General features: G+C 38.0%; 2 long non-coding RNA genes across 4 annotated transcripts in view; one reads left to right on the top strand and one right to left on the bottom strand.

The window, feature by feature from the left end:
• Positions 1-24386, bottom strand: part of LOC135304431 (uncharacterized) — a 112138-nt gene that overhangs the window by 55218 nt on the left and 32534 nt on the right. The window lies entirely within an intron of this gene.
• Positions 1058-18720, top strand: LOC135304427 (uncharacterized). Of its 3 annotated transcripts, none has more exons than XR_010365818.1 (3): positions 1058-1430; positions 3162-3389; positions 18330-18720. It is a non-coding gene; the product is annotated as an uncharacterized LOC135304427 (long non-coding RNA). The 3 variants fall into 3 exon arrangements; XR_010365817.1 differs by having other exon boundaries at positions 18326-18720; XR_010365816.1 differs by lacking the exon at positions 18330-18720 and adding an exon at positions 3488-3888.

The following is a 24386-nucleotide window of genomic DNA, read 5'->3' as shown; positions in this document are numbered from 1 at the left end:
ATCAAAATAAAGCATAAGAAAAGGTGATTTTAAATTCATAGCCACCTTAAAGGTCACAGAAAGTACTATACTCTTACAAGGTTAGTTAATTATATTATTTATAGAAAGCATTTGTTCTAGGAACAGAGATTAGGCATAACTACAATGGGATGTGTCTGTGACAAATCTGGAAATTAAACAAGGCTCCCCTAAAGTTAAAGCCAAGGGATTTTTTTTTTTTTTTTTTTTTTTTTTTTTGGTACCGTAAAGCCACCCTGTACATGCTGTCCTGGCAGGAAAACCTCCTTTCCATTATTTATCACTGTGTGAACTGCTACTGGCAATGCTAACAGCTCTCAGCACTCTGCCCATAGCTGAGCAACTGGTGGATGCTGAGATTTCAGCTGAGTCTCTGTCCAGTCTGTCAGCACCAGAGAAAGTTTAGCAGCTCCTGAAACTCCACCCCAGAGCTCTCAGCTCAGCCTGACACTGCCCTGAGGGGAGGAAAGCCAGCTCTGCCCCTCAGATCTCATTCTGCAAGAGGAAAAAGGCCAGAACAGATGCTCCTCCCTTCCACATGCAGCAAGGCTTTAACCAAACTTTAGCTCTCACAGTAAAGTTTACATTTAAAAGTTACCCTGACAAAAGCTGGTCACCTTAAAATATTCTTATGTAACCTGGGAAAAGAACAGTATTTTCAATTAGGTAATGTGTGCAACCTTTGCTGTGGCCTGCTCCCTCTTTGCTGTTCTGATGGTCCACTACCCATAGGAGAAATTTTTTCAGCTGGGAGACAGAAGGATGCTGGTGGGTAAAAGATGGTTCTGGGACTAAGCTGTGCTCACCTGGACTTGAGTGCAGAGCCAGGCACAAAGAATCCATCATCCTGACACCCATGTTTCTCCCCAAGCTCCAATTCAATACCCTTAATTGTGTGGCACAAAATCTGGCATTTGGGGCCTGCTTGTGATACACTTTCTTTACAGCGAGAGGATCTGTGTCTCCTGCCTCCTCCCCCTGTACAATGCACACATTTTCTTTATTGTTTCCATTCTGAGCCAGAACAGTTGAAGCCTGAGCATGTTGCTTAGCAATACAGGACTAGGATAAGCTATGCTTGAAGTCTTCTTCCTCTGCTAAATGTCCTGTAGTGACCATTACTAGAGGAAAAATAGACTTTTTCATCATCTTCTTATTGTTTCCAGGGGAGTTTCTCCCATGTCCATATTGCATTTGCTTTGGATTCCCCCTCCTCCCAATATTCTCACATTAAATTTTTCTTAGACACAGCAACTGCTCTCACCTCTCTCATATATCTAATACATTTCTCAGTTGTAGGCTCTTTAGTGGGAATTTTCTACCTCCTTTTTAGATAACTGAATTCATTACAGATTTAAGAAAACAAATCTGGAATGTCACAGGACAATACCTGCAGGAAAAATAACCTTGGGGTAAGTAAAATACTTTATTTCTCTCTTTTAGCTAATGTTGACTTCATTGTGAGAAACTGCCAAACAAAAAGAAAAATAAATGTGTCTAAATACCATTTTTGCATTTCAGCTTTTTTTTGCTCAGCAAAATCCCTGGCTCTTAATTTCAAAGATGCACAAAAATAAAAGCTGTATTGTACTCTATCCATTTTGGTGCCTGATATTCAAATTAAGTTCACAACAAAAGTAAGAGTGAACTTAGGAGTCCCTTATACTGATCTGTCCCATGCAGCATCAGTTTCCTGAGACTCTCTGAGGAAGGGAGGTCAATCTTTCAGGCCCATTTCTTGAGGAAAGCTGTGCCATATCATGTCTGTTGAGATCTTGTCTTGCTCTTTCTGAGAGAGGCTACAAGAACCTGTATGACTGGTGTTGAGGTTTGGTGCCAAGTGTAGGTACAGAAAAAGTCCACACCTTAGCTGCAGGTAAATCACATCATGCATTCATGTACTAGTCCTCACTCCATCATCATAGGACAGACCCAAGGTTTTGTTTATGCATTCAGGCTGCAAGCCTTCCTCAACTTTCTATTGTGGTGTTTATTAGATTTGCAATGCCAATAATCATGTTAGCACAAATGTTTAAGGGACAGTCTCCTCAAGAAAGATCACTGCTCAGGAGGGAATTATCCCTATCTAATTACAGTTCATGCTGCTGCTGGACTTCCCCCTTGCTCTGGCTGAGTGCTGCTGTCTCAGTTTAAAGAGCACTGACTGCTCCAGACATGGCACTGGCTATTTGCAAATCAAAGCCCCATCGCAAAGTGTGGCAGCTCACGGTCAGTGAAATGTGTGCTGCAGACCAACCCTGGAGCCAGCGGGCTGTGACCACACCAAATCCTCCCAGGGAAAGCTGGGAGCTGCAAGTGTCACCTGAGGCTCTGCAGCAGGATCCTGTACCCTCCCTGCAGGAACTCATCCCAGCAGAACCCAGCTCTTTGTCCTGCAATGAGCTGCATCCTGCTGGAAGGCACAGCCTGCACAGAGCCTGCTTCCAAGCAGACAGAGCTGCATGGACACCAGGGGTGCAGCAGGGCTGGCCAGGCCCCGGCCATCCTGGGGTACCAGCAGGGCCCGTGCACAGCCAGGGGCCCGCGGGTGCTGAGGCAGCTCTGAGCACTGGAGCATCTGCAATGCAGCACAGCTGCCCAGCAGCACAGGGCTGCATCTCAGGGGAACCAGTGAAGAACTGCAGCTCCCAGAGGCCACGGCCTCCCAGTCCCCCTGGAGAACACAGCGTGCTGGACCACAATCCTTCCCTGCAGGCTCCTGCGTCAGCTTTTATTGCAACTGCTTTAAATTTCTAAGTCGCCTGGAGACTTGAGGTCCCACTCATTAACATTTTGGCACAATCTCCCAGTCCTGGGCTACTTCCAAAACACTCCCACCTCTGGCACAATAAAGTTCTTTGCCTGTTTCTAACCAAGAAAATAATTATATGTGATTTTTTTTTTATACTGCAGGCATGACGCATCTGAACATTTTGATGGTTGCAATATATTTTTATTAATTCATCAATCATTCAATGATTTTTGTCCAAGGAGTTTTCAGGAAATTAGAATGAGCCTTGAAGATCATGCTATTCAACGGATATAATTTCAATATTAAAGTCTTATAAATCCTTGAATGAGTAGTGCTGCCTAAATTGAAATCAAAGCCCAGATAAAAAAATGTATTCACTTATTTATTTCAGAAGACAACGTGGAGAGCTGCTTCCTTTTGAAACCACTGGTTATCTAAGAACAAACCTGTCTGGCCTTCAAGATCCTGCATCACACAAAGCTACAGCACCTTGTGGTACTCGTGCTCAGCACACCTGAGCACACATCTACCTAAAGAAACAGAACAAATAGTTCAGGATCTCCTGGCGGCTCCATCTGTAATCCCAGCAGTCACACTGCCTCGGGGGCACTCTTATTAGGTGAGACTCAAATCCACATCCTTTTTTTACTTATTTTAAAAACCTCTCCTTTTATTCTTATGTCTTCAGATGCATTTTTTTTTTCCTTCTCCCTACAGCTCTTCCAATCATTGCTGTTGCAAATTTCACTTGTGAAGTCTTTGTTGGTAATTTTCCTCCACCCATTAAATAGCTTCTATATCTCAAACTCAACATTAAAATTGCATGGTCAGTGTTTTTGAGCAGAAAAGATTGGTCAACAGGGGAGATGACTTCACTATCCATCATAAATGCTCTGGCACCAATGTCATTTATGCATCTGCTTAATCAAAGAAGACAACCTTCAACATGGAAGATGGGGAAGGATAAAATATAACAGAAAGGTATTTTAATTAAGCTACAAAAAGCTTGCTGGCTGATCAGTCTCTGAGAGGCCACTCGGGTGTGGCTGAGGGACAGCAGTGTTGGCTCTGCAATTCCAGCTGCAAGCACTGGGAATGTCAGGAGGAGGTAACAGTTGCCCCAAGGCAAGGAATGATATTTTTTGCTTCATTTTCAAAGGACCCTTTTTGCAGCTGGAGCATCACCATAATTCAATTGTAGGGGTAAATACAAGGTCAGCAAACTCAGTCTCTAATACCTGGAATCTACCTTAGATATCAGTTTCTCCTTGTACTCAAAATTTTATTGAGTTTTATTTGTTTGCTTTGTTAAGGACAACAGAGGCTATTTGAAGGTGAACTAAAAAGTTGATGCACAATTTTATCTAACTGCAGGAAAAAATGGAGATTTAGATGCCCTCTCTATACATAAAAAGAAACCACTGTTGAAACGTTACTAATATCACTAGATCCAGAATAAAATGTTATGTATCCCTATGGTATTTCAGAGGAATGAAGGGATAAAATGAACAGTTTGCAAGCTAATTCTCCATACGTATCAGAGTATTTGTCCAGATTTAGACTATGATCTTCAGGGAGGCAAAGGAGGGATGGGTTCCCAAATCCCATTGACAAGCAATGAAAATTCACCTTTTCAAAGAATTCAGATTAAATTTTTTCCTTCTACATTTCATCCTGTTAGTCCCTACCTTCATAAAATCAGTAAAATTATCTAAAAATATGTTTCAATCAAACAGCTAGAATTTTGAATGGTGTATTCAAAAGAATTAAGTCATCACAAGTCCCATCTGTGTTAAAGGGAAATATGAAAATAACCACACAATGTGGACTTTCCACTTGTAAAATGAAAGGACACTAAACTAGCTACTAACATGTTACTAATTGTAAAACAATAATGATAGATACTGGAAGTTAAAGGAATGAACTAAGGGTGGGCAATAGGTTAATTGCAGTACAAGAGAATTTGAAGGAAGACAAGAGAATTCTAGATGAGAGAAAAATCCATTAATTGCATTAGATTTTTTTTCCTCAATAAATGTGGAAATGTAGATCAGATGTTTATTTTGTATTTTATACAATAAAATACAAAAGGATAAATTGTGAATTAAAAAAATAGTTTTCCTGTAGATGCCAAGAGCTAGCCTAAGTTACTGCTTTTTCCAAATTAACCACCTCAAACACTGAGCAGAGAGCCAAAGATCTCTTTGAACTACTGAGGTTTAACTTTTAGCTTGCCTCAAAAAGGAGGAAGTTTTTAAAGGGAGGTAGGACTGTCAGCTTAGTTTGTGTATTTCAAAGGGCAAAGGCAATGCAGAAAGGGCAGCAGTAACTAGGCATCTTGCAGAGGAACAGATGGTATAAACCTGATATATACTGCCAGTTAACTACAGTTAAGTAAAATGCATTTTAATACATCACTTTATCCTGTAATAAATTTGGAGACAAGTCATAGTGTTAATTCAAAAACAGAAGTACAGGGAAAAGCTTAGGGACCATCACAGGTAATTGCCTCAAAATTATTTCCCAATGGTGTTCAGTGGCAGAAAAGACTAATACTATCCCTGAGTGATTAAAAAGAAGATAACTGAAGAAGAACAAAGCCAGTATCACCTCTAAACCCGGCTTCAGTGAAGCTCTTATTAGGCTGTGGCTCCCAGTCTAATTCAAGGAAGAGGTGGAAAAGCAATGAGCAATTTAAAGTAGAGCCACAAATGGGATTCACCAGCTGGGAAACAAGTCTTACCATACAGGGCTTAAGGCATTAAATATACTTAGCTTTCAAGAAAAGCTTCAGCTGTAGCTTGATCACTGTACATACAGGTGAAAGACAGAGCTGTGGTGGCAGCTTTTCAAGGTTGTTGACAAAGAAAAACAAGAGCCAACAGATGGGAGCTGAAGTCATACAAATTCAGTCTGGAATAAGAAATAATTTACCATCACAAAGGCTAATTAAACACTGGAACAGTTTTTCACTGAAGGTGATTGCCTTCTTTCAATGTAAGCTTTTAAAAGTGGATGAAACACTTTTAAAAGACGTTCTTTAAACCATACATCATTTGAAGTGCTACACAAGACTCACTGCCAATATTCTGGAGGAATTACATCGCCCCTGCACTGCCTTCAGTTTCTGCAGCTTTGCATGAGGGTGTCTCACCTATTTAAATATTACAAGGCCAATGCTCACCTTCTGTAAAATATAAGGATTATTTCTCTTCTCTCCCTTAACAGTCCTATAGGGAATCAGTCAGATTCTGATTAATTTATTTGTCATTCCAAGCTCTGAAATTTCAGACATCATCCAGAGCCAGAGAAAAGACTGCCTGTGAAGTTACTCTGTGCTCTAACATGGTGAACCTGCCTTTCTCTTTCAAGGTTAAAGTGCCCAGCAATGCTGAAGTCAGACATTTAGCCCCAGCAGAGACAAATTTTACCTCATTATTTTACCTCAGCAACTGCTTTGGGTTTGTTCTGCAACTTTGGCTTCTAGAATTATTTAGACAAATTTCCCCTAGTCAAGTCCTTACCAATGAATAGAGTTTGTTTCCTGGTTCTCTCTCTGATTTCTTCTTTCAGCACACACAAAGCCCCAAGGTCAATCCTTGGGCATACTTTGGTGATATGTAAGGAAACCATGACATTTAAAAGAGGGGGAAAAAGGGGGAGAGGTGGTAAAAAAAATGACTTTCTGCTCTGTAACTGCAAAATAAAGATGCCCACAGACAACACTGAGGGTTTATACACAGATATAAAATATATCTTTACTAGTAACAGGGAAAAACTCACATCTTTTGACCCAGCAGTTCTGTGAGCCTTACTAGAAATGCCATGAGAATGAGCATTCCATCAGCACCACCACTGAAATGCTCTAGTCATGCACTTTCAGCAAATTACTGTGTTTTGACAAAATCTAAGTTGATGGCACCAAGGACGTTTCTACCACTCAAAACGGTTATTAAAATAATCTTGTGTAACACAAATCACTAGGAATTACATTCCATAAACTGACTTCTCAAACAAGCTTAGGATGATCTTTCACCCTGTCCTTTCACCAGATTAAAAAGGAATGAGAAGACACAGTGCAGTGGGTCACTAAGATGTGTGCAGCATTTGACAACCTGGCCAAAATCCATTTTAGTTTGTGTGGCTAAATAAGTTCAGTAATCCTTACCCCAAATCTCAGATGACTTCCCTGAAGCTACTGCAACCTTAAAGATTAACAACTGAAGATGTCTTTTCATAACTCAAGCAGAACAAAAGGAGGGAAACAGAGAATGTCAGAGATGGGAACTGCACATGCTTTTAAAATACTCGGAAAATCCTATTCACAAAACCCACTTCAGCTGCTACTCTATATTTAAATATTCTATAATGGGAGAATGCCAATACCTTTCTGCTTACCCCATTCTTATTTATAATAGGTTATTACATTTTAATTCAACCAACTGCTCTTCTGAATTATCAGGCAAATTGTGCTAAAAGCCCATGTAAGCAAAAAGTATTTTATTAGTGTACTGGAATCCACCATTGTGGAAGTGAGCATTTAATTTCTCCATTTTTAACACCCTGATTTCCCTACTACTTTTGGTTTCTAGATGGTACCTTCATTTCCAGATTTTCTGTTTTCAGCCACCTTTCTTGCTTATTAATAAGATTATCCTAAACTACCTGCAGTCACCCTTAGAAACTGTGATTTTCTCCAACAGCCACTCCCTCCAGTGACAGGCAATACAACTCACTACAAATGAAAATCATGAAAAGTAATGAGAGAGGGAAAATGGAACAAGCACTACCAATTCAGAGGCACCAAATCTTCACTTAAAAAAATGAAGGAAAACCACATGAAAAATTACAGGATCTAAGCTGAAGTGCACTAGTCAGATGTTGTCACTCCAGTTGTAATCCCAGTTCAGGGCTGAACAGAATTCCCAGTTCAATCACACCTCTATTACCATCAGGGTAGCTCAGGGTACCCATCTGGCAGCACCAGCACCATCCCATCTCTGCAGGCTCTGCTTCTGCAGGGTTTGTGGACATGGAAATAACCAAGGGCTGGAAACCCAAGCATACACCATAGGGCAGCAGTCTTAACTCCCTAAGTTTACACAGGAAAGGGGAAGTAAATATATTTTTCTAGTAAGAATATAAATATTAATCTACAGAAAACTATAGGGGAAGATCCCAGGGCTAATGCTTTGATAGCTCCCAAGTGCCTCTCTAGATAACTGTGCTATAGCCCTGTGTGTTTGAAAAATCCCACAGAATTCATTTGCAAGCATATAATACAAGTTCAGCCCTGTGTCTGCTGTGGACCTAAAAACTGCAATCTATTCCTATGGATACTGTGTTTCTTCATTACGTGCTCTATTAGCATCAGCTTCCTTTTTAAAACTCAGTGTTCTTTCTTTCGCACTGCCAAAATGCCAGATATCCAGAATTGCATCTCTGTTTAGTGATCTGCCATACAATTGTTTTACTAAGCTTAAATGGTTAGTAGTTTGTTCAATGCTATATAAATTCTAGACAGTATTTATAAGACTGTTGTAAAGGCTGGAATTTGCTGGCTAATACCAAATTTCTGCAAGAGTTGCTACATATGCAAAAGAGCTTCTGCTCTCCAGTCCCAGATCTGTGGTTGTCACAGTGATTAAAACTCCATGTTTCCTAAACAATTAACTAACATAGTCTATTAAATCTCATTTTATTGCTTTGAATGGATTTAGATGGTACAATAATCCAGCTCGGAAGCAAGACAGAATTTGCATATCTCTTTCAGAAAATGGATGAGACATAAAATGAACGACATGGTGGATAAAACCAAATCCTAGTGTGTTCTCAGTCTACTTTGCATTTGATTTTCTCTGCTCTACCACAAACAAGTTTTAGCAGTGACAGACTAGGATATATAGAAATCAAAGATAGAGAAAGCTCTCAGAGGCTACAAAAACAATTCACTTTTAACAGAACACATCACTCAGTATATTTTGACAAATTGGAATGTGAAATCAGCTAAAATGTTTACTTTCTTTGACTAGTACTGCTGGAGACAGCACTTCATGTTGTGTATCCCATGCTGCAACTTAAATTCAATTTTGTGATTCAGAAAGTTTTTCTTTTAGTGCTTCAAATGGAATATATGACCTGCAATTCATTTATATTTCCTATGTAATTAGTAGCTGGCAAGTAAAACAAATTAGGTGCTTGATAAACACAGACAATTATATTTTCAAAGCAGTTGTATTTATGCTTGGAAGGAAGGACAGTTTTATGAATATGTAATCAAGGATGTAAAATTGGGAAGAAAACAAAATAGAGCCTAGTTAATTTGGTGGTAGTGACAAATTAACACTGAGCCAAGCCCCCTGCACATGCACTGCCCTGATAAACTTGTTATTAGCAAAGGTTCACTGAGAGGAGCTTGGTAATCCTTCTTCTGTGTTTGCTCTTCTTTATTAGCCCTTGGAGAAAATATTGTTTATAAAATAAAGATCTGCACAAGCAAAGATAAGAGTCCCTGTTTCCTGACTAACCTGTTTAATGGCTAACAAGCTGGGAATATATAGCTCTTTTCTCCTATTTCTTTTACATATTTGGCTACAGGTGTGTGCTGCACACCAGTGATTACCAAGCATTTAGGAGCAGCTGTGCCTCCAAATGAAAGATGAAAGTGAACTGAAAGTTTGTTTGAAATGGAAGTAAAACCTGGCAGATGGCAGCATCCAGAAATAGCACCACTGAAACAGAATTTTTTGTGCAGCTACTGCTCCAGAGCACTAGTGAGAACAGGGGGAGGACATCTCAGCAACTATCTACAAGGGGAAAAGATGAAAAATAAAATAAAGGCATTTTTAGGGGGAAAGGAAACAGCAGAGGGGATAGGAAGAAAAGAAGAAAATTAGCTTTATTGTCAACATCTAAAAAAAGACCAGAAACTTAAAGAGTCTATTTAGCAAAATGAAAGAATTATAAGTATCCATAAGCCAGGTTTGTTCTTTGAGCAAAAGAAAAGCTAGTGGAAATACATGGAAAAAATGAGTCATTTAGAGAAAGAACATGAAAACTGACCAGTGGTCAGAATCAAAGAACAAATTAAATTATAATAAGCCTTTGATGTATTGTGCAAAGCCACACTATCTTCAAAAGATTGTGGAAAGTCATTACGCTGAAAGAGCTGTAGATCCAAGTGTTCAGGGAGATATGGGGTTAAAAGCATATGCCAAAAGGAACATTCAAGGGAGGGGGTTTAGGTACTTTGCAAGAGGAAATTAACTTTCATTTTTTAAGAAGCAGCCACAGTGCAGATGCTGATGGCCAGCAGCTCCACAGTGCTCTCTGTGTTTGGGGGGCTGCAGTGGCACTGAGAACCACGTTTCCCTTACTCAGTCCTCTCCAAGGCTGACTGCAACTTTGTGTAAGTATTTGAGCTGAATCTTCTCAGAAATGGCCTGAAACTGAATTTGAGAGGAAATGCAGCCTAGAGTGCTTCAGCCTTTGGCCATTCCCCATTGGACTGACACCACATCCTCCCTCCTGTGATGGTGAACATCAGAGTGCTCTGGCCAGAGCAATTCATCTGCATCAGGGATACAGGCTTTTGATTTCAACATATTAATACATAACTCCACTCTGTAATTCTCAATAACCAGGTTTGAAAGTCTCTAAATCACTTTTCAAAATGGAATTTTGTTCAGGAAAATCACAGAAATCTTCAGAAAAAGCCCTACATAACCAGCTCCAGCTTGATTGATTGGCATTAAATTAATCCTATTGCTGCTTTCTAAGTGAGGAGGCCAGAAGAAATGTATTCCTCTCCATTCACTGTGTACACAGAGGTGGAACAATATAATGTGACGGAGTAATTAGAAACTGTAAATTAAGATCATATCTGGATGTAGAAATAACCTAAATCTTGAACATTTCACTATGGAATCATCTTTTTTATTTAGTGTTGCCATTTGACTGCAACAAATGTCAGACCATGCAGCAGTCTGAAATCAGCAATATCATAAGCACATCATCCTGATGACTTTAAGAGATCTCTAATTGCACTGCTGCTCCACAATCTCTTGTTGTTTAGGGAAAGCTGACAACCTTGCCTTCCTGACAAAAACTGTTCCAGATGATTCAGACGAGTTGCTCGTGACAACCACTTTGCAAAAATCTTCTAATATGACTCATTTTATGGTGATTCATTTACTTTTTCATCATTTTAAAACAAGCTTTCCAGTGTGAAAAAGTTTAAAGACCTCTTTGAAGAGACAATTTGCAATTGCAAAGCTCTATTTTTCACTAGAGACAGAATCATTGCTTTACCAAAACAAAGTTCTTCTGAGCAATTTTCATCTATTTCTGGTCTTGTAAACCAAGCCCAGTCTGAGTGCAATGTTGAAAACTGTGACATCAGATATTCTGGGAGGGTTACTAGGCGACGCTGCAAAGTTCTGCAATGTTATCCAGAATCCCAAGCTTTCTCAAATCTACAGTCATTATGTTATATTCACCCATCTAATAAATATCTGGAGCAATGACAAAAAAAAAGTGGTTTTTTTGAATGAAAATATTTTCTTCAAAAGTTAATTTTTTAGGTCTTACAAAGCAGCTGTGATTTTCTTTTGCAATGAATAGTTGTTTTGCTAAGGAAGTGTAGGGTAATCTCTGTACGAAATCGGGAACTGTTGAGATGTTTTGATTAGGGAATTTTATACTGGATTTGAGGTCTAATTTTTTTTTCTAAACTGCCTCAGAAGACCATAATTCTCACCAGTCCTTAACAAAGAGCTACACTGGGAGTGATACACTTACAAAAATATATAAACATATTTAACCAGTTGCAGTGGTTGTGTGGCAAAATTGGCAAACATAACCAAGGGAAAGCTCCTAAGACTGGGAATGTCGCTGACATTTAAAGTCCCTGAGAGCCACCATCTATGAGTAATCAAGCACGAGTTAGCAGAATTTTGTAGAGACCAAAAGCAAAGAAAGTTGTCTTTAGTGCTGCTATACTGGTGGCCTTTTTAGCCTCTGCTAAATACAGAGAAGGTAAACAGTCAGACCTGGATTGAAGGAGGAAATTAAATTACTCTACAAGCAATGAACAGAACACAAAAACCAAAGTCAAATTTGAAATGATGTCCTCATCAAATGCTCCTTTCCCAAAGGACAAATGATTGCAAAAGGGCAGAAGATTTTACATACTGGGCATGCTCTGCTCTGCAGTTGTTTAGACTCTGGAAGGAGCTGAGGATACTCTTTCAGGAGCCCAGATTTCATACATCACATTTGTAGGTTAGAGCCACCATGCCCAGGGAAAAGAGCCTGAGGCTTTTGAAGACACCGAAAGAAGCTTTGGCTGTACAAACATAGTTCAGAAAGATAAGCCACTTGATGTTCTTGTTAAAAAAAATAAATAACCCAGCGATGTGCAGTGTGCAGATCTGTATGAGTAGTCATTTCAAACGAATGACCTTGTGTACAGAGCAAAATCTCTGTCTTTCTTATATACAAAGTAGTGGTTTGCATTTATCCAGTAAAGCAAGACTTAATAATGTATAACAATAATTAATTTTTTGGAAGACTATCAGCTCCCCTTCTATATTTGTGCCATTATAGTAGTCTCACAGCATTTTCAGTGTGTCCTCATGATCCCAGAAATTTGGATTTTTACCTCTTTTGTAACATTTTATTAGGAAAGCACAGAGTTTTTTCCACATTCCCACAGGGGCTGAACTCTAAGCTTAACTAAAACTCTACAAATCTCTTCCTGCTAAGAATAACTTTACATTTCCACATTGTACCTATCTAGGAAAAAATGTAGAAAAACCTGGTGCTATTGAGTTCTGTAAATAAAGAACATTAGCACATGGTTCTGGAGATCTTTCTGCCAAAACTGTTCAGCTATTCCATAATAGGCATGAAATTCAAGTACTGTTCTTTCTTATTTCTAAAATATTCTCATGTAGGACTTGTTTTCTGCCTCTAGCAGCTTGTTTCCCCTCAAGCCTGTTGATACAGAGAGCTGTCTATGAATATGTTATATTTTTTTTGGTACCTGCAATACTCATGCTTACAGCCTGAAGCAAAAGGAAGCAAAAATGATGAAGGTGCTTCAAACATTCTCCACTTCATGTATTCTCCCTAATGGTCGGAAAAGCTGAGCCATGGAGGCATATAGCACTGCCTAATAAATGGGACAAGGCAGACACACGTGAGTAGAAAGAGACACATTGGAGACTTTATGTGGCCCACAGAAAGATGCTTTCATGATCTGCTAGCATTAATCAAAAGCAGAATTATAGACCTCTTTATGTTTATTCCTTATTTTACCTGTACCAAAAAGATAGGCATTCTTGTTGTTCATGCAATAGCCTCCAAACCTTTGACAAGCTCAGCCACAATCAGCTTCCTGTCAAAACCACAAATGTTTACCTCAAGTTGTTTAGACTTCTTTTTTCCCATTCATAACCCACCAGTTTCTGCCTCCCAGATGTATCTGGTGCAATGTCTTTTAGGTCCAGCCCTGTGCTATAGGGTAGCCATAAATTTAGGCTTTGTACAAGAGTAGTAATATCGTCTTAACTTTAACAAAACCCTTTGCAAACACTCTTCTTCTTGTCAGGATCAGTAATGACATTCCAAAATAAATCCCAACACAGACAAGTGAAACATATTTCAACTTTCTTATTACTCAGACATACTTTATTGGCTAGGTACTAAAAGTTCTAGTCAGAGACTAAAAACTGCAATGGGAATTATCTCAGTGTGCATTGGTTGCTAATCTAAAAATACATGTTTGTTTTCACTCTGTTTAATAATTCTAAAAGACAATTTCAAAATAATGGATTTTGTTACTATGACCATCCATTCCTCACTATTTTATTCTGTGAGCGTCTTCAGTCACATCTGGGTTGTTGAATCACTGATCCACATTTGTTAAGACTTTTGTCAAGAGCAGAGGCTCGCCCAGGGTAGGGTACATGCTGAAATCAGCACGTACAGATGAAATGCACTGCTTGTGCAGGACTGCAATCCATCATGCAAGCTGTGGCAACCTGAAACTCCTAAATTCACAAATTTAGCAGAATTTGTATTTTAATCTTCTGAGTATTAGTAAATCAGTATCTGTTACAGCATCTGCTGACCTGCTGCACTATCCCAATTACACACAGCTACTCCTCACCTGAAGGGAGCATTCTTATCTCCTGCCAACACAACATTAATTCTACCTCTAGACAATAACCCTCTGTCAGAAGCATATTTTCCAGACTGAAATTTCTAGGGATTCAAAATATTTTATTAAAGGCTTTACAGTCTAAATGCCAACAGTGCTAATTCTCTTCTCTGTTGAGTTCCCCCAGGGAGGAATAAAAGAGTCAATTTAGCTGACTGGCCCTTGTTTTCAGAAGCTGACAATATCAAAAAGAGCTGTAAGATAGAGGCTATAATCCCACAATATTAGATTTTTTGATGTTCAGCTCTAAGTGAAGTGGATGCTGAAGTTACTGGTATACATAATAGCTGCCCCTTGAAATGAGCTATGTAATTAATACAGAAATATGAACATATTAAGTTAAAAGTTAAGTAACACCAGCATAAAGCTTTATATTAATGTTGCTTTCATTAAACATCAAGAGGAAGAAAAAACATATAGAAAACCTTTGATTCTCTTTAACTGCTATTATTCTCTCAATGTCTCACAGTAGAGTACTAACATGTATGATCTGGATTTGCTATCCTTATACTGTATATATGTTTTATCCTTGTATTGCATATATATTATATCCTTCCATAATATATCCTTATATTATCCTTATTATGTTATATACTTTAATGTATTCCTATTAATGTGATAATTTCTATTAATATGATATGATATTGCTTCACAGTACCTTTCTAAATAGCAATACTGTTTGACAGATCCAAAGAAGATGTAGAAGAAATTATCTCAAACTGCATGAATTATCTTACAATATACAGGCAAAGCCACACCCTATATGCAAATGTCTTGCATATCCCATCTGAAAACACTCTGAAAATAGAAACTTATGCTTTATCACGAGGCTTTTGCAATGTATTAAGTTCCCTTGCCTAATTCATTAAAAAATGTTTTATCCAACATCTTGAAATTAACCCCTTAGAGAATCTGAACAATTCACCAAGACCCAAAATGAAAACATACGGATGCCAAACTTTGCATATTCAGTGTTGTGAAGAGAAATAGATTCATGGGTGAAAGATCATTTCTCATTAAGAATGCCCTGACAGAAGAATGAACCTTTTCTGAACATCATTCATTATTCTCTACGTGATGTTGGCAGCACCAGCAGCCTAACAAGATTCACATCAGAACCTGCACAGAAATCTAGGGAGAAGCCAATGGGATGGCAATCAGGATTGGCTTTTGTGTATTAAAATTCAGAATATAGTACCTAAAACTAACAGAAAATAAAAGATAAGTCTGATGGCAATCTGCATTGCTCCAGCCACCTGGTGAGTACAGAACAAAGGGGGCATCTGCAAAACACAGCAGACACATCCAGGCATCTGCAATCTTGGAATCTCCATCCCAGGGATGAAGGAAGTCACTGAGGATGAGTCTGGCAGAGGCAGAGTTTTTTATTCCATCAGGATTGTCAAAGGTTTGTGAGTTTATTTTTTAGCAGGATCCTTGAAAATTCAGATAATGGAGGCAAAAATCTATCAGATATATAAAATATTGAACTACACCTATAGGCAAATCTAAATACAATATATAAAATATAATATGTAAGCAGCCACCCATTACATCATGGTGGGTGAAAACTCCAGTCAGAGAGCTCTTGGAGGTGGGCAGGAGGACTGGAATGTAATAAACAAGCAGACAGACTCATTTGGAAGAAAAATAGAGCAGGAAGGATCTGCCTCTAATACAAAAGTTTGATGAAATCACCAACACTGAAGTTATTGTGCTGGCAGGCTCCACTCTGACAGTGCAGTAGCACTAACTGAGACCCAGTGAGTTATGAGGAAGCATCACCAAGAAGAGTCATTACATCTTCCAGGGCTCTAGAGATCCTTGTTTATTAAATTTCTTCCAAAATCTTATACTAAAGCAACTTTACAAAACTTAACACAGTAAATTTAAAACCTGCAACTTTTAAATTGATTGTACTAAATGTCAAAAACAATGACTGAATTTAAATGCACAGATGTTTAATTAGACCTACCTTACATCTTTTAAGGTAGCACCTGCTCGTCTCCACTAGCAGACTTTGCTAAAGAACAATATTTTCTCTACTCCAGAGAACTCAGCAAAACCCATTTTCTTATTTTTACAGTAATAAGAAATATCTTTTCTCTGTATGTGTAAGTGAAAACACTGGGCATTTATATACCCTACCATGCATTCCCTTCTCTTGCAATTAGTCCTTTACTAGTAATTAGCAACTGTCTTGCTCAGTTATGGAGGACTTGTATACTAAAGGAAACAAGGGCTAGAACTCCATATTATACACTTCTATGGTACAGAATAATTAAAATGCCAGACAAAGTTTTCCTTTTGATTAATCTGTTTACTAATACTGTGAATGACAGAGAAAGGAAACAGCTCTTTCTTATTTCTACTGTGTGCAGGGTGTTGTCATCTTCAAGCGCTGCAGTTAACACATTTCATAACACAGTATCTCATGGGATGAAACAGTTTCCCAAAATTAAAAAGGGAGGGGTGACTGTTTTAATTAACCTTCTGCTACTAAAAATCTAGGGATATTAATTCCACATATCTAAATAGGTATAAGATAAAATTTTTCTTGCTAACAGAAGAATTGTTCTCGATTTCCATTTTTAGTATGTATTCTTTGCCCACAGGACAGTTACATTCCTTTAATATAAGCAGACAGCTTTTCACAAAAATTCAGTCCCATAAATAAAATCAATGCAGCAAAACAAACAGAAGCATTCAGACTGTTGCTTGCTTTCAATTAGAACAGAACAAAAGCTGTAGTCACCGTGCCACAGGGAAAAGCAGAGAGAGAGAAAACACACTGTCCATCTTGATATGACCAAGTACTTGAGGAAGTGGAAGAGTGAAAAATGCGTGATGCACTGTGTTCATGTGCTGACTTCAGAGAATGGGCACAGAGCCAATTTCAAAGTGAAAAATAGCTCTATGAAATTATTTTATCTATTCATCCAGATCTCCAAAACATCCAAAAGTGATCCTGCACATTCTCAGTTACAGAAAACTCCCAACTAATTTCAAATATTTAGCACAGCAAAGTCATGTCTTGAGAATGGTTAGAAAATATTTTTTAAATGGTCTAGGATTTCAACTAAGCAGGTTCTTAAAAGTCAAATCCAGAAGGAGCTGGCATGCTTGCACCTGAAAGCTTGCAAAACACCAGCCAATATAACGCAGCTGTAACCAAAACTATTAATCTTTCACTTTCCAGAACACCAATTTAAGAGAAAACTTCTTAGGAAAAGGGAATTTAAAGAGTATGCAACCCAGGATTTAAACAATATACAACCCACTCACTTTTTAGCTGTCTGCAAGGAGACCTTTAACCCACTTTTTATAATGGAAGATAACAGATATATGCTACAACACTAGATACCATAAATTATTTACAGCTATGTACCATGAGTAACTTCTAATTTTACTCATTCCCTACTTGCAGCCACTAGAGATGAATCCCAGCATGGTTGGGAACCTTGTCAGAACAAGACATAAAGATTCAACACGTCAGAGGTTGGGGATAGAATCAGGCAATTCAGTGAAAATGTGCAGCTCCAAAGGATGTGCAAAACACAAGGCACTTCCTGCTGAAGGTGAAGGACCATGCAGGAGCAGAGCTGGATATCAAACAGCCAGTTCTTCCCTTTCTAACCTATTTTTTTCCTATTGTTCTTTGCCATCCTTCTCGAAGTCTATTATAATGAAGCATTTTTAACCTGTTTCTTCAAGAAATGAGGCATATGTGGCTGCATTGCCTGGCCATCTGTCAGTTTGCTATTTTCCCTCAAGCACATTTTGAACCTGTTGAACAATTTCAGCCAATTTGACAGAAGACTAAAGGTTTCAGACACAGAAATTTTGGCATATTTCATCAAAAATCAAAGCAAAAAGGAGAGGAAAAATACAGTGTATAGGTGTGTATGTGGCTGGCAAGGTGGGTGGCACAGCACACAACACTTGGGGGTTGACAGGGAGGCTGGGGAGATGGAGCTGAGCTCCACTTGTGCAAATCCACTGGAAACTGCTTCCTCATCAATCAACATTACTGCCATGGTGTCTGCAGGTTTCAGCCAAAAATCAGAAAATATTACCAGAATAATATTTTGTTCTTTTCGTTTTGTTCACCTTTTCCCTCCAAATGGTTTTCAAGCCAAGAAAAACACCAGAGGAATGGGGTACATCAGTGAGAGAAATGGCAAGAAAGCCAAAGGTGCTGTGATCATTCCATATGCATGTACTGGAAATGAACACATGTGACCAGGATGGTCAGAGTGTTGGAAATAATATAACTTGTAATTTTTTTTTTTTTTTTTTTTTATTTTTTTTTTTTTTTTTTATTTCTCTAGTCAGGTTTCGTTTGCCTTTGCCTTGTGGAAAGGAATGTTAAGGGTTTTTTATGGGGATGTTGCACCACTCAACAGAGATGAGTTTAACCACACAACAGACTGGGCGTAGCCCAAAAGACAACCAAAAAGATAGCAACCATCAGCAGAACATCAACAGCCAACAAACATCTACCCCAGACACTGCCCCTGGCAGAGCTGGAGACACCTGCTCCAGAAAAGACTGATGAGGAAATCAAGGAGTGACGAGTTAATTCAGAACAGAGACGAAGAAATCCAGATCCAGCAGGACACCAAATACTAAGAACTATGCAACTTGGGACCAATGAATATTGAACCAATGGATTTTGGTTTGGATTTTATAAAGTTTGGAATAATCCAGTAAAACTCATGTATGTATGGAATATTTTCCATGACACATACTGGCAAGCATAAAGTAATGCCTGATTCTCTATCACTTCAAATATAGTGCTAGAGGGTTCCTCTTTTCTTCCTGATTCTGATGACAAGAGGCCCAGAATAACCAGACACAGAATTTTCCATCTAGCTCATATAATCTCTGGGCTTGGTCCATGAACACTGGAGATTCTGAATTATTCAACAGCACATAAAAATCCTATAACCATCTTTAGTTATTGCATGCTACTCTCTCCAGGCAAGGCCTGAACAAATATTAGTTTGGTCTTAACTGTCTCCAGCTGTGACCAGGAGGGAAGGAGCACAAAACAAAAGGGAGATTGGAACAAAACTTCCATTGATGTCCATACTCATAGCTCCTAGGTATCAACAAATTAGGTTTTCCTGAGGCAAATAGCATCTGTTTCCAAGCAATCACATTTAATTATCATTCCTGTGTCTGTTCTCTAGCAAACCAATTCTTTTTTATATCTATTTACAGTTTTTAAATCTTCCAGCTATAATGAATTATGCATCTAGGTATATACAAAAAAAAACACGTTTTAATTTCTTTAAATCTGCTTAACACCTTAAGAAACTTCCAAAATTTTTTTGTAATGGGAAACAGTACATATTTTTTATGTACCTGCCAGCTTCACATTATTTGTGGTTTTATATATTCTCATCATATATTCCCTCAATCATCTCCCTTTCTAGATGGACGAATTCCAGTCCATTTAGCATCTTTTCCCTGAGAAACCTTTTAGTGCTTTTGACCATTCTTGACCATCCATGTTACCCTTTTCTATACATTTCCAGTGCTGGGCATATCCTCCCTGAAAGGACAAAGCCAGAACAGCACATTCAGCATGTGGACAAACAGGGAATAAGTGATGGTGAAACAACGTCCTTAGCTCTGTTCTCATTTCCTTTACTAATAATGTTTCTGATTCTATTTTATTGCTGAGAAACAGATTAATTCTTTAGAGATGTCCACAATGACTAAGATCTCCTCCCTGAACAATAATAGAGGATTTAGAGTCCATTTTTTAAATCTGTAGCTGTTTATTTTTCTCTTGTGCATTAATTTTTGAAACACTAAATTTTAAATCATTTTTCTTTCACCCAGTCAGTGTTAGGTTTCTGTTATTATTTCCCTCTTCCTTCCAGTCCCCCATTTTTAACATCTGCATCTTGTAAATCTACTCTGTATTTCAAATTTCATAGTATATAACCTTATCTTTATGTCTTTGTGACTTGCACCTACAAGTTCTACCAGCAACATAAAATAGATCATAACAGTGAAACTAGTTTGACATTATCAAGGAAAATGTTAAATCAGCTCTAATAAGATATATTTAAAGTCAAATTAATTTTGTAGATTTTCCCATTTAAGAATTCAGTAACATTGTCAGTGCTTTCATCCACACCCCTCTACAGCTTCTGGTAAGGCTTTTGTGCATCTCATAGATATAGATATATATATAGAGAGAGATAAATATATATATAGTGTCTCTGTCTTTATATAATGTATATTTTTAAAAGACTTTCTGAAGTCTATGGCTCACTCTCAGCCATCCTCAGTAGAATTATCAGCATTATTTGCAATGTGATTAGGAAGTGTTAAATACAGTTTTGTGCAATGAAGATACACTATGACAATATTTGAGGGGATTCACTGAGTCACCCAGAGTTTGATTCCATGGAAGCAGGACTGCATAACAAAGTGTGAGGCAGCATCTCATCGGCAGTGCAGTCACACACTGCCTCCCTCATTGCAAATTCACTCACGTGCCATTATGCTACTTTTTATACAATATGATATCTGCCTATTCTTAGCAAGCATTGCCTTGAATGCAAGTGGAATAAAGTATAGCATGACTGCCCCTTGTGCTATTTTAAACAAATTCAGAGTGAAAGCCAAAGTGTTTTCACAGACAATGGGCTTAGGCAGAAGGGTATTACATCAGGATTCATAAGTACTCCACTTAACCTCGGCTGCATAGTTACCTAACAAGTGCAATAACCAGAGGTGTTCTGTTTAGTAAGGCTCATTTTTACCAACAAAAAAAAAGGTATGAGAAAAAATTCTATTTTTCAGCTCTTGATTGCAGCTTTTTTAGTGTCAGAGTTTTTGCTTCTGTGTTTTGCAAGAGAGCTGACAATACTAATGTGGTTGAAAGAATTCTGACAAGTTGCAAGACATTATAGTAACTAATTTCAATAAAAGACAGGATATTTTAAAGGACTGGGAATGTACTGTCATCATCAATAAAAAAATACCACATTTCTTAGAAGCAAATACTGTCTACTTTGATGGAGTTATGCCTGGCAATATTTTAAGGATTTTGGGTGGAAGAAAAGACCATTCTTTACTTCAATCCTAACAGTAATAAAAAGTTAGCATACAACAGAATCACTGTCTCTGCAGCACTTCAGTAGAATACCCACTACCTTTATCTCTGAAGAGCTCCAATCCCCATCTGCAGGAAAAAAATAGAGATGGATCTGATACTTTGTGAAGGCCAGAGAAGTTGCATCTGTTTACCCAGTTATTAATTTAAAAGAAATGATAGGGTTAGAAGGGATGCTTGGAGGTCATAAAGTCCATCTTCTTGCCTCAAAGATGTTCAAATGCCTCTTATCCCTCCTGACAGATGGTTGTTTAGGGTGTCCACAGATAAATATGGCATTAATTCTTAAGGAAATTTATTTCAGTGCTGGCACTAAAAATGGTTCTACAGGAATATTTCTGAGTCAAAAAAATATCAAAGGAAGCTGGCGGGAGTAGAACATACAGTTTAAGATAACAATTTTCCCTGGAGGAAAGCTGGAACAGCTCTGTATCCTCCAACAAAGCATAGGACAAATATCAACAAAATTCAAGTAGAAGCATCAAATAAAAGTTGTAACAAAGTCCTAAAAATAAGAAATAAAAATGAATATATATACAGGCTGTTTACTAAAGTAAGTCCAGAATAAAACATGATAAATAAATAAAATATGTCAAGGAGGAACAGAATCACCATAGATTTCAACTCCTGTCCTTGCTAACAAAATTGACTTCTATATGAAGGACATATTACTGATTTACCAGAAAGGTGACAATGACTGTTAAAAGTATCTTTAAGGACAAAAACATTTTAATAATGGAAGACTTCAACAGCACTCACATACCCTGGGTAGTTGTCAGTGTATGTGATACTGAGGCAAAGTTTTTGCAAAATATAAACTTTTGGTTTTTAGAAAAATTTGTTAGGTACCAAAAGAAAAATCCTATCTTTTTACTTCGAACAAAAGCTATCTGTGATCTAATTCAGGATATTTGCTTTCCTGTTTCTGCACACAACCAAATAATGAAATAGAGAGGAAAAGAAAGTATAGGTACAGGAACAAATCTGTCATAATAAAAACAAGTGAACACAGTTCTCATACAGGTAAGTCACAGCACTGCAACTTGTTAGAATTATCTGTAGGGCAAGGACAAGGCAGTTTATAGGCTGTGCTTGAATTTTCTAAAGGCTTACAGGGACATTTCTTAACCAAAAGTTCATAAAATGCCATGGGAATGTCTTCCTGTGGATTAATAACAGATTAAAAGCATAGGAAAGTAAAGTAGGAATAAATAGTAGGACTTCAAATGAAGCATCTGGCCTGAGGCTTATGCTATTTAGTATTTTGGCAAATGATCTGGAAAAGGGGCGTCAGGGTAGCAACATTTGCTACTGGTGACAAATTATTCAGGGCAGTAAAAAGGCAAGCAAACTGCAAAGACTTGCATAGGAATTTCATGATTCAGAAAGATTGGGCAATAAACGTACAGAAAAAACTCAGTATAAATAAATGTAAAGTAAAACACGTGGAAAAGGAACTTTAACTGTAGATATTCAGTGACTGAGCCTAAAGTAGCGATTATCTTTCAGGAAAACTATCTCAGAGTTATAACAGATAGCACCATGAAAACATCATCTTGGTACTCAGAAGCACTTAAAAAGGCAAATAAAACATTAGGAATTTTTAGAAAGGAAGAGAAAATGAGAGAGAAAACATGATTATGCCGTTTTATAGATCCAAAGCAAGGCTGCTGCTGCATGAAATCCAATTTCCCCATTTCAGAAAGCACCAAAGACTAGAGAAGGTACAGAGAACTGCAGCAAGAGTGATCCAAACTCTACAGCACTCAGAGACAACAACAGAGGAAATTCTGACATTTCAGGATCCCCATCAAGTGGAAATCTTAGGGTAGAGGAGAAACTCATTTTTGAAATGTCAGCATATGTTGATTCTGAAACACAATATGCTTCTGGGGACTCTGACAGCTGCTACTGGAATTACAGCTAAACTGCTGAAGTTTCAAGGCTCAAACACACTGAGGGCAGCCCTGTTACTCAGGGGATCTTAGTCCCTGAGAGCAAGGATCACTGCAGACCTTTGTTCATGGCCTGCACACCCTGGATGGATGGGATCTGTTCTGCTGCAGAAGCCTGAGCCTAAAAATTCCCACTGAAGACGAACCAAGGTCCTGGAGGGCCCTCCACCTTGTTCTGGGGCTTCCAGAAATCCCACACTCTGGGACGTGGATAGAAGAATTTACGGAAGCTTCCCTTGAAACTCAGACACTCATTTGTCAAACAATTGGCATAAAAGAATTAAAGCTTGAAAATTATTATTTATTTCCAACAATATGCACAGTCAGAAAAATAAGACTACACAGAAACATGTCAGGTAAAAGTGCTCATGTATGCACAGCTATGGACAGATTTAGAAAAGAAATTAAAGACCAGCTTCAAATCTTTTCTACCATCTGAAAAGCATGTTTAAAGTAAGTAATATTTCTACCTTGCTTAAGGTTTGAAAAAAAACCAACAGTATTGTTGGCCAGTCTTCCCGAGTCAACAAATGTGTCTACAGACAACTTCCCAGCTACACATGTTCTATTTCTAAAGTGTATCTCCAAGGAAATTCAGAAGAAACTTTTAGTCATAAAGACTCAGAGAAAATTAAAATCAGTTCAGTTCTACAATAAAGTTTACAGTAATAATGTGACCTCATACAGTAATAACGTGACCTTACATTTACTTCATTACCAATCCTTCAATTGAAATTAAAGATTAATATGTATATCCTGCTTTTCATAGAAGGAACAGAAGACACTGGTTTCTTATTTACTCACCCATTTCTTTCTCTCACATATGCCTGTATCATAGCTTCAAGATTTCATGCATTTCCAAAACAATGCCATTTCTGACCTTCTCCACACTCTTTTTGTTATAAAGAAAGCAAAACAACAATTTAGGAACAGTTATTGACAGAGACTCACAGTAGCAATAGCATGGGATTTACTGGATAGAGATGTCTCAGCTTGAAAGGATCCAGGCAAAATTTCATTCAGTATCAGCTAACAGCTATCTTTTCTAGCTTTAATCAGTCTCAGATTGGAACAAGAAATTCAGCTGAAGCCATCAAGATCCTCCCATTTTGAGCAAAGTCATTATATATCTCATGGTTTCCAACCAAAATCTCTAACAACCTGGCACTCTCAAAATTTATAAATTCCTTCTTTTACTTCTACCCTATTTTACTGAGATGAAATAAATCAGCCTCAAATTTTACAGATTTCATTAAATGCTCACACAGTTTTAGAACAGATAGAGCCAATTTGAAGCCC

Source organism: Passer domesticus, chromosome 7 (genome assembly GCF_036417665.1).
Source record: "Passer domesticus isolate bPasDom1 chromosome 7, bPasDom1.hap1, whole genome shotgun sequence".
Classification (NCBI taxonomy): domain Eukaryota; kingdom Metazoa; phylum Chordata; class Aves; order Passeriformes; family Passeridae; genus Passer; species Passer domesticus.
Note: the sequence above shows the minus strand (reverse complement) of the source record. Positions and strands in the feature narration are given on the sequence as shown.